Here is a 10772-nt window from a genome sequence, read left to right on the forward strand (position 1 = left end):
CATCATTGGAAAACTCAAGGACTGAATCCAGGTAGGTGGGATTTAGGACTTTGAATGACGTCACCAAGAAGCTGTCCTTTCCTTTGTATTGGCTTCATTCTTAGGTAGGCTTTCCCATGAGGTGGAAAAGATGGCCCAGCAACTCCAGGCTGTGTAGAAACTCCTGGAAGACACCATCTCTTTGCCAATAGTTTGGTAAATTTGGGGGCTGACTGCCAGGAGGCCTCGGATCTGCCCCTGCCAGTCACAGCTGTTTACTTTCAGCCCAGTGGGGATGGGGGTGGGGAGGTGGAGAGAAAGAGGAAGGAAGGGCAGAAGATTAGTTTAGTATCTCCCAGTGTGAGGTCCCTGTTAGGCCGGTTCACATCTGATGGAGCCCCTTCACAACCTCAGCTGACTGCCTTCAAAGGAGGGTCCATCTTGTTCCAAGAACGCTCCTTTCTGTGCCCCAGCCCTTCCTGGGCTTGAATATGCAAAGATGGGTAGGATTTGGGATAGGGGCTGAGGAGGTTGACTTGTTCTGCCCAGGGGAGTAAGAAGAATTTGGAGGGGTAAATAATAATATAATAATGATAGCTAACATTATTAACACTCTGCTGACTGCTTCCCACAGATTGCTTTATGAAATCCTCACCACCAATCCTATTTTGACTTTTATCATCCTCATTTACAGATGAAATTGAGGTTCAGAGAGGTTAGGTAACTCTCCTGTGATCACACAGCTGATACTTCTCCCAGAGCTAGGCCATCTGGAAGAAGGACTCTTGAATTGAACTACTGCACCATTTTGCCTCTTAAGGAAGAGAGATGTAAAAAGGCAGATGAAGAAAAGAGCCAGGACGAGGCTGGAGAACTGCGGGAGGTAAGGGCCCCAAGAAAACTTCACAAGGGTGGGCTGACCGAAGAACTTTTAAGAACAGGATTGTCCAATGTCCATTCGAAGTTGTTTTCATTGTCGCACTTGAAACCACCCCTGTGACTTCCCTAAATCTCCCTCTGCCTGTCCTGCACACAAATACCTCTGTGGTGGGTTTCTGGTGGAAACAGCAGAAGGTGCTGGCTGCATTCCACATCTCAGCCAGAGCTATGTAAAAACAAAACAGCAGGCCTGGGTCAGTGGCCCAACACAGACACTAAATGAATTTAGCAGAAGGCACAGCTCTGATGCAGAGGAGAGTGTGAAAATGCAAACCATTGCAGAACCATCCAAAGTTTTGGGGGTATCTTTGTATTTCCACAGGGTGTGGAATATGGATTTGAACGGATATGTTTGAAATCGTAAGGGATGGGAGGCCCCCCACTGACAAATGGGTTACATACGGATAGCTAACTGAGGCTTAGAAAGCCCCCATGCCCTGAAAATAAATATCAGTTCCCCCTCTGCATCCCCTGCTGCTCTAACCTTGGGCTGGGGTTCAAAGATTAAGACTCCAGTTTGTGTTTGGCATGGGGTGGGCTGATGACATATATGAGAGAGAGACTGGGGAGGGGCTCAGAGTCCTTGGGGCCCAGTCTCTGACCCAGAGCATAAACCCTGCTCTGTGAGGACAGATGCACACGAACTTCTAAGGGACAGTGGGCTGGCATTGCTGCCTGAGGTGGGAAGGGTCCAAGGACCTGGCCTGTGGCTATGTCTGCAGACAGGCCTCAACTGGCTCCTGCTATAAGGAGAGGAGAAGAGAGGGCAGGGAGCCAGGCAGAACTTGGCGAGGGACTCCGGAGAGGTAATGAGACCAGGCTGGTAAACTCTGATGAGGAGAAAGTCTGGAATGCTGGGCCTGGGTGGGATGGCAGTGCTGGCCTGGGCGCGGGGGTGAGGGGGCTGCCTCAGAGGCGGCCCTGAACAGTAGCCAAAGCTGGAGGAGGGGGATGGCAGGAAGCAGGGAGGTAAATTTGTCCCGCTGCCCACCTGGGCAGACTCAGGCCATTAGGTTTCCCAGAGCAGCTGAGGGATGCATCTTGTCAGCTGCCAGAGTGGGGCGTGGCCCAGGGGATGGCCAGGACCCGGCAGCTGCAGGCTCTTAGGCAAGTTCCTGCAGCTTTTCCTCGCTCTTCTAAATGCTGGCTTCTCCAAGCCTCCCTTCTCCTTGCTGCCTCTTCTCATCCTCTCTGCTTTCACTCCAAGGGTTGCAGCAGCCCCTCCGCCTGATGACTTCCAGATTGCCACCCCGACCTTGTAGCCATCACCCTCGGGATGGCCACAGACCCCTCAGATTCAGAGGCCCCCAGCTCTGCTCCTCTCTGCAGCCCGAGGCACGAGGAGCTAGGGGAGGCTGGTCTCCTGTCTTTACCCCACTGCTTGTCTTCCCCCCACCAAGAAGAGAGCTAGACCTCAGGGGTGGGGTCAGACCAGTGGGTGGGCGCCGGGCAGAATGTGATCCCACACTTGCTGAGTGAGTCTCTGTGTCTCTGCAGATGCTCTCTCCTCTTCCTTTTCCATCGAATCCGCGCTCCCCCTCTGCTACCTTCCACCCTCTTCCACCCATGCTGCAGAAGTGGCAGGCTAAGCGAGGGCAAGAGGCTTGCTTCTGCGGGCTCTTTCCCCTCTGGAAGGTCGTTCGCAAGACCTGGCTGCATCAGGCCTGTCCCACTTGTCCCACTTAATGTGACGGGATCCGGGGATGTAGGTAGGGCCTTGGGGGGGAGAGGCCTCCTTGGGCCTTAAGACGTCCCAGGGAGGGCTCGACATTAGTAGAGGGCAGAAGCCCAACCAACAACTCAGCGACCCAGTGTTCGGTGTTCGATATGGCTTCCCCAGATCTCGGGGGGAGGGGCGAGTGGAGAGACAGGTGTCAGACCTTCCTGGGTCCCTCTGCCTAATACATTCAGCAGAGCCTCGTTCTGTCTTTATTTCTAAACATCTTCCCCCCTTCACATCCGATCCCCTTTTTGTGTTCCCTTTCTAAACTGCTTAGGAAGGACTTTCAGCTCACCGGGTTATAATTATGACGCAGTTTTATTTTTCTAATAACGGCTACAACTGAGCTCTGTGCACCCCCCTCCCAGTGGGGAGTTAGGCACCTTTCAGGGGACCTTCGTCCAGTTTCTAATGTTCAGATGCTTTTGTTTATAAAAGGAGTCTCGTTCTGGGTAAGACTTGGTGGTTTTAAAACTCAGGCTCAGATTTGACTCCAAACTTTTTTCTTCCTCCACGAGGTAAGCTAAGTGGGAGCTCTAGGGGCTCCAAGTGTGTGTGTAAGAGTGCGTGTGTGTGTATGAGTGTGTATGTGTGCTTTGGGGAGCACTGTGGAGGGCAAGGTGGTCTCTCTGTCACACATGCACACACACACCCCCCTTCTCTGGGCTCACCCTGGGGTTGGGGTTGGGGCAGAAGGAGGAAAATGGCTGTCCCTCTAGTGACCTCTGGCCTGGCTGTGGTTCCTCTTTTGTGAGGCACGGCTGAGGTGGACTTAGCTCAAGCCTGTAGTTCTGGTGGTAGAAGGTAGAGACCCCTGAAGGACCCACTGACCACAGACTCCATTCCTGCCCCTCCCCCAGACACTGGTGGTTCCCGTCCCCACTGTCCCCAGACAAAGCTACACCTTCCAGATACCCCTCAGCTGGTACCTCTGCCACATCCCTCCAGTGCTGAGGCTCGGGCCCCAGGCTGAGAGGGAGGCAGCAAGCCTGCAGCCTCCAGCCCCTTCGGCCCACACAGCCTCTGCTTTGCTCAACCTCCATGCCTCCAGGGAAGCAGAACCCAGAGGGCCTCACCCTGCACTGTGCCACCATGTCCCTCTCATATGGCCCTGGGGCAGGGGGCAGCCCATGGCTAAGCAGACATCCAACCAGGGAATGACGTGTCAGTCTCCCCTCTTGCAGTCACCCCCAAACTTTACAATCAGTTCTCTCGGGCTCCCATTTCTCAGCTTTGTAGCGGGAGCCATCACAGTCCCTTCCTCTCCTCTGCAGGGTCCCGAGTGATGGGGAAGACATTTTTAACTGTTCATCCCCTTGAATGGCGAATTTCTCCAGGCTCTGATGCTCTGGTGGTCAAATCCTCTCTCCCCCTTAGGGGCATGGAGTCTGCCGGCGGCCCTCTCTGTGGTAATACTGCGCTGTGCAGTGACCTCTGGACAAAGATTCCTATCAAGACCTCCCCCCGTGCTGTTACCCCTCCCTGACCAACTGCGTCTTCGCAGGAACCCAGAAGTCCAGGAGTCATCCCAGCCGTCTCCCTCATCTTTTCCCTGCCCCACGACGTCTCCTTAGTCGTCAGACCCACTTCTCTGCTCCCAGTCCTGTGGGGCCCCATCCTCTCTCCCTGGACATCGGCACTCCCCTCACTGGTTTCCCTGCCCCAGTTCCTTCCACCAATGGAGCAACCTTTCTAAAACTCCCAAAACTTTAGTCTTAGTTATATCCCTCCCCCAACATCCTCTGATGGCTCCCTAGTACCTGAAGAATATTCCAGCTCCTTTTTCCCGCATTCTAGGCCTCTCAGTTTGAACCCCAGCCTCATCTCTAGCACTTGCACCCACTGCTTAGACCCCCATGGCAAATAGATTTCATCTACTTTGCAGCTGACAATTGGTCATGACTGGCCCCCAGCACAGTGTTGAGGGCTGTGAGGTTGAATCACTGGGAAGGAGAGTGCTGGAATCAACTAGTGATGCCTGCCATGGGCCCAGGAGTGGCAGAGCTGCAATGTTTTTGCCATCCTGTTCTAGTTGTACCAAACTGTCCATCTTTTCCCAGCTGGAGTCCACTCTGGACTCTCCTTCTACCCCTTCTGCACGGCCCATATACCGGGTTATTTCCACCATAAACTTTCTGCTTGCCTCCAAACTTGCCACATCCCTGCACATGCCAGTACCCCTCATGAGACTCCTTTCTCCCTGTCCTGTAGTTGTCAAGTCTCTCCTCCCTTTTCCATCCTTCTGTTTAACTGGGGTGGCCTTGCATCTTATTTGCCTGGAGTTTACACTGTGGTCCCAGCATAATTATTAATAGCACCCCTTTCACTTTCACACACATCCCAGTTTGCGCTATGAGTCATCTACGCTCACCCTGACTCTAGCACGTACGATGCCACAGGCGCTTGTGTCATTTTTCGGGCTGTCTTGCCAGCGCACAGCCCAGCGTCTGGCACAGATAGGGATCTTGGAGTGGAGTGGAATTGAACTGGCGGGAAGAAGGAGAGAAAGCAGACGGAAGGGTGAGAGGTGGGGAGACTGGTGTCGACTGGCATTGGAGTGTGGGCCCCTGGGGCCCAAGTGGAACAGTCAATACCAGCATCAGAGAAGAAGCCAGGCTTCCAGTCAGCCCTGCAGCTCCCGTCTCCGAGGGAGGGGCTGTGATCGAGACACCCGCTGTGGGAGACTATAAAAAACCGACGAGGAAGGCCCAGATCCCGCTAGCAGACCCATGTCATCGGAAAGTAAGAGATCTAAAAATACAGCCGACAAAGAGGAAGTGGGCACAGCTAAGGGGCGGCTGAGGTGCAGCCAGTGGCAGGCACCCTCCCAGAGGGCGTACAGGCCAGGGCGCTGGAGCTGCAGGGTCTCCACACTGACAATGCTCCCTGCTGGGAGTGTTCCTCTTTCCCTAGATTCCACCCCCAGCAAACTCCCCTTCAGGAAGCTCCCAGCTCAAAAGACACTTCTAGAAAGGCTTCTCTGACTGGTCAACCTGGATAGATTAGTTCTGATCTCTCCTCCACAGCTCTGTCCTTAGATCATTAATTATGTGATCATCTACCTAACCTCGACTGACCCCTCTCGTATGACTTTGAACAGAGAGGCTGAGAGCAGGGGCTGGAAGTCAGGCATCTGGGTTCAAATTCCGGCTCCATCATTTTCACAGGCTGTGTGAGCTTGGACACGTGTTTGTACCTCTCTGTGCTTCATCTGTAAAATTTTTCCCCGCCGGTAAAATGGAGACAGAATGAACAGCTGCCTCACTGAGTCCTGTGAGGGTGGTGTGCTCTGAAGCACATTGAGCGGTGCTTCAGGATGGTTTAATACCATCCCTGAGCCATTGTAAATCTCCTTTTTATTAGTGTTCAGTACTACCGTTACTTGAGGGCCGAATCGATACTCTTACCTCATCTGGTAGCACCTAGCAAAGGGCCTGGCCTGCTCGATAAACGACTGTTGAGTGAACTCATTTTTAATTATGTCTCACCTGGCTCCAAAAAAAGACTTGAGGCCACAAGACGATGTGTGTCATTGAGAGTTTCGCAAATTTTAAAGCTCGCCTAAACTGTTGGTTGTTTCTCCTTGGCCGCTCGGGTCTCTCCCTGTGGACAGTCCTCCCTCCCAATGATAGTCTCCTGTGGACCAGCGTGCACCTTCTGGGACTGGTGGCTTCCGGCCTCCCAGAGTGTGTGTCTCTGGTCACAAGAACATTCTGTGTCCCGTGGAACCCAAGTGAAACGTCCGGCCACTGGTCCAGTTCTGCCCTTGAGCCCTCAGCCCTCTCTGCTCAGGATTCCTCCAAGAGACCTGAGGACAAGGGAGCTCCGAGGCCTGGCCGGACGTATGGGTGGGAAGTGGGATTGGGGACTGGGCAGACACCTGCCCAGCTCCCCGGGGAGGTGCCCTGGCCTGGCTGGCCATCCCTGCCCAGGCCTCTGAGGGAAAGTTGGGGGTGTGAGGACAACAGAGCATGTTTTAGTTAAACCGTCGCTCTTGGTGGAATCCCAGGGAGCCTGAATAATTGACGGTGTGGTCAGCAGCTGACCGCTGACTTCTAAGCGTGGGAGAAATCAATCTGGTCAACATTTACTCCCTGGCCCCAGGAGGCCCAGGGGTCAGAGAGGAGAAACACTGCCCCCCTCCTAAGTCCTAATCAAGCCGTGCGACCCGGTCAGGAGGACCCACGGTTGCGCTCAGTCCTGCCCTTGTCCACACCTGTTTCCTTCTCTCTTCCATGGGGCCAGCAATCTGCTCCCCACTGGCTGGTAGCGGGCAGAGGATGAGCCTGACTTGGGGTGTGTTTGAGTCTGCCTGCAGCACAGCCGTCGCCTGGGGGAGGAGGTCCAGCCACGGGATAATTGGGCCTGGAGCTGATGGGAGGTGAAAATTTGGGAGTCCCCAAATTTCAGGGACATGAGAGCAGTTTAAGCACCCACACATTCACTTATAAGGGTGACACCCTGGATGGAGCTCTGGCGTCATCAGGAACACTTAGGATTTAGGCCCAGGTCAGCCACTGCTTGTAAAAGTCCTAGGTTTTAGTCTGATAGTTAAGCCTCTTTCAATCTAGTCGCTGCTGTCTTTTCTAGCCTCTTTCCCCACAAGTGTTATCCAGAAAACTCCTATTCACCCTTCAAATCCCACTTCGAATATCACCTCCCACCCCAGGTAGTTCCTGACATCTCCCCAGGCTGAATTAATCACTTTCCCTGTACCTTGTACATTCTTTCTTCTTTTGCATGTGTTTGTACACTCATTCATTCACAGATGTTGACGGTACACCTACTATGTGCCAGGCTCTGTGCAGACCCTGAGGATTCAGTGGGGATGAGACAACAGTGATGAACTCCATTTCTAACTAGATGAGGCAAAAAGGGGGGAACTCCAGGAAGCAATGAATAACCACATTGCCTTTGGGGGCAGGGCCACAGCTGGACCAGGGCTAGGATGAAGCCCGCTCCCTCCCCTCCCCACTCTCCTCTCCTCTCCTCCCCCTCCCTCTTCTCCTTTCTCCTCTTTTTTCTCTCTTCTGCTCCTCTCTCTATCTCTCTGTCTGTCTCTTTTAAGCTTGCCTCTCCTTCTCAAATTGGCTTCCCCTACTTTGTAGAAAACATGAGTGCTTGCAGCTCCGGAGTTCCCACCAGGGAGAGTATAACTGGTTCCCCCAGTTCCAGTTTGAAAAAGAAAACTGCAGAGAAGGACCTGGTTGGCCTGGCTTGGGTCAGAGCCCACCTCTCCTTAACCAATGAGCTGTAGCTGGAGAGTGAGGTCAGCTGACAACGTGTCAACTCCTGCTGGGACCGCCTATCTGCATAGAGTGCAGAGAGGAGCTGGCCCCTAAAAGAATAGGGATCTCTTTCCAGAAGGAACCGGGTGGGAAGGATGGGTTGGCCCTCAGACCAGCAGGGGTCTCTCGAGGCAAAGCGCCCACATGGTGGAGGAAGGAATCCTGGCCCCAGCAGCCCAGAGCTACAGTCCAGAGGGATCCTCACCTTTTTGGTCCCCTGGGCCTCTTTGGCATCGAGTCAAGACTAATGCTTTCTTCTCAGAATAATGGTTTTAAACACGTAAAAGAAAATGTATAGGATTACAATGAAAACCAATTATGCTGGTTCTGTCCACAGCCCTCCTGAGGACTTTGAATGTTGGAGTGTGAAAAGATAGGTTAATTAGAGATTTCCTCTGAAATCTCCTGGAGGAAAGAGCTGGGAACCTCGGCCCTTCCCTTGAGGGTGGAAGTTGTTGGGCCTGCCTGTGTCTGGGAGGGCCCTGTGAGGCTGGCCACAGAGGAGATCCTGGAGGGAGGGAGCCCGGGCCCCAGCTGCAGCCCCGGTTCCATCAGTGAGGAAACACTGACTCCGGTTCACCCAGAGCAGTTGTTTGGAAAAGTATCGGGTGACGCATGTGGTTCACGGAGGGACTGGAGAAACAGGCTTGACAGGAACCCAGAGAGTTAAGGCCCAGCCAAGGTGGCACATTGGAGGCTGCCACCTGCCAGCTGGTCACTGTGGCTCCTGCTGGCACCTCTGCCACGGAGATGACCCCTCACACACCAGGAGATGCCATTCTGCCGCGGCGGCATTTAAAGTCTGACCCTGTGCCTCTGTTACTCTTGAGATTCAGAGTCCCAGCAGGGTGTGTCCAGTTGGCCACACTTTGGGCTTCGTGTCCTTATTCTAGTTGCTGGGAATGCAGATCCGCCCCAGGCAGCTTCTGTTGGGGGAGAAGGGGGGAGCTTTCACTCTCTTAGGATCCTCCAAACAGATACTGGTCAACTGAAATGGCAGATGTCTGCTACGGCTGGTTCTGAGGGGTGTGTGTGCGTGCACGCGTGTATGTGTGTGTGCATGCACATGTGTGCAAGTGAACTGTGGCACTAGGCCGTCTCCCCAGTGCTGCTGTTGAGAGCTCAGGCCTGCGGAGGTGTGAAGTGACTTGCAACCCAAGGGAGAGCGGCTCCCTCTTCCCTCGAAAAGGAAATCCCCCTGGGCCTGCCGCAGAGAATAGTGCCTTTTGGGAAATGGACCAGGATTCCAGTTTCTTCTCTGCAACCCTTTAGAAACAAGGACTGTTGATTCCTTTTGGACTGAGTTAGCAAGGACCCCAAGAGTCTTGGGTTTATCACAGGGCGAGGTCTCCCTAGAGAGAAGTGAATGGACTTCCGGTGATCAATGGGAGGGGCTCAGTCTAACCTCAAGCTGGGGACATCAGCGACCTGTATCTGCTGCTGCCCCTCCTCCCCCACTAGACCCCGAGCTTCATGAGGGCAGGTCTCCCATCCCCTCGTCTCTGCCCGTGCAGCTTCCAGCCCAGGGCCTGGCACCTGGACCTGCCCAGCTACTCGCCAACCTGTCTCCTCTTCCTCGTGGGCACAGAGTCAGGCCACATTTCCCAACCTCCCTCGCAGTTAGGTGTGGAATGTGACTTACAGCTGGCTGATGGAACATAGACAGAAGTGCCATGGGTCACTTCCAGGCCTGGCCCATAAAAACCTCCATAAAGATCCTTAAAAACCTGCAATCCTCCGAATTCTTCTCTCATCCAGCTGAAAGCAGATGATTCTGAGGCCCTAGGGGAGGGTGCAGCCACGAGAAGGAGGGAGGCTGGATCCCTGAATCACCATGTGGAAGGTCCAGCCACCAGCCAGGAACACCCGCCACGTGAACAAGAAGGAAACTCCACTGTGTCACTGAGACTGGGGGCGTGTTACAGCAGCTGGGGCTCACTAACGGCATCGGAAAATGGGTGCTGAACCAAGTCGGTCTACGAGCCTGGACACAGCATTGCCCTGTCCTAGTCCTCAGATTCTTTGGCTATGTGACATGGGAAGCTCCGAGAGACCCTTCCTTCTGGGGGAAAGGAACATTTTAGCTGTACACACACGCGCACTCACGCATAAACGCACGCTCCTGCACTGGGCGCTGTTTCTGTAAGAACAGGCCTGGAATGCCTTTCTGGATACTGTTTCTCCCAAGCACCCAAATGAGGACAGCGTTCCGGAACTTGTTTCTAACAGACGTCAGTATAACAAAAACACACGCTACAGACCAATAAAAATGTGATGACCAACTCCAGTGATAAAATGTGTTTGTTTATATGTATTTTTATAGCTTCCTTGATAATAAAAGGAATTGTGTTCGAATCGGATGCTTTTGTAAATCCGCATGCAGCGCCGCCACCTCCCTCTCCACGCAGACAGCACGTGGGGAGACAGGAAGTGGCAGCTTTTGTTCTGATTACCTTGTGATCCTGTGGGACTAAATGGCCATTCTTGTTACTGTTTTCCCCAACTCCTGCGTGGCTGGCGGGAGGGGGAGGCAGCAGAGAAGAAAGGAACAGTAGAAGTTGTCAAAGACAATTTCTTTCCAGGCTCCCGTGAGATCCCTCTTCCCTTTCTTATGGGGAGAACAGTACCAGTAGGCTGCAGTCTTGGGCTGGGTCTCCATCATACAGGCCCTTGGATTGTAACAGTGCTCACACTTATGCACTAGGCACTGTTCTAAATGCTTTGCACAGACGAAGTTCTTTAAACCTCGTGATGACCTTTTGGGAGCCCCCATCTTACAGATAGGGAAATTGAGGCACAGAGAAGTGGAGAACTTGCTCCAGGTCACACAGCCAAGGAGTAGGCAA

At 53.5% G+C, this 10772-nt stretch overlaps 1 long non-coding RNA gene across 1 annotated transcript; it reads left to right on the plus strand.

Moving 5' to 3' along the window:
- Positions 1 to 326: 326 nt before the first annotated feature.
- LOC111770666 (uncharacterized) lies at positions 327 to 10212 on the plus strand. Its single transcript, XR_011432491.1, has 3 exons — positions 327 to 482; positions 674 to 862; positions 9685 to 10212. It is a non-coding gene; the product is annotated as an uncharacterized lncRNA (long non-coding RNA).
- Positions 10213 to 10772: the final 560 nt, after the last annotated feature.

The sequence above is a fragment of the Equus caballus genome, chromosome 25 (genome assembly GCF_041296265.1).
Source record: "Equus caballus isolate H_3958 breed thoroughbred chromosome 25, TB-T2T, whole genome shotgun sequence".
Lineage (NCBI taxonomy): Eukaryota > Metazoa > Chordata > Mammalia > Perissodactyla > Equidae > Equus > Equus caballus.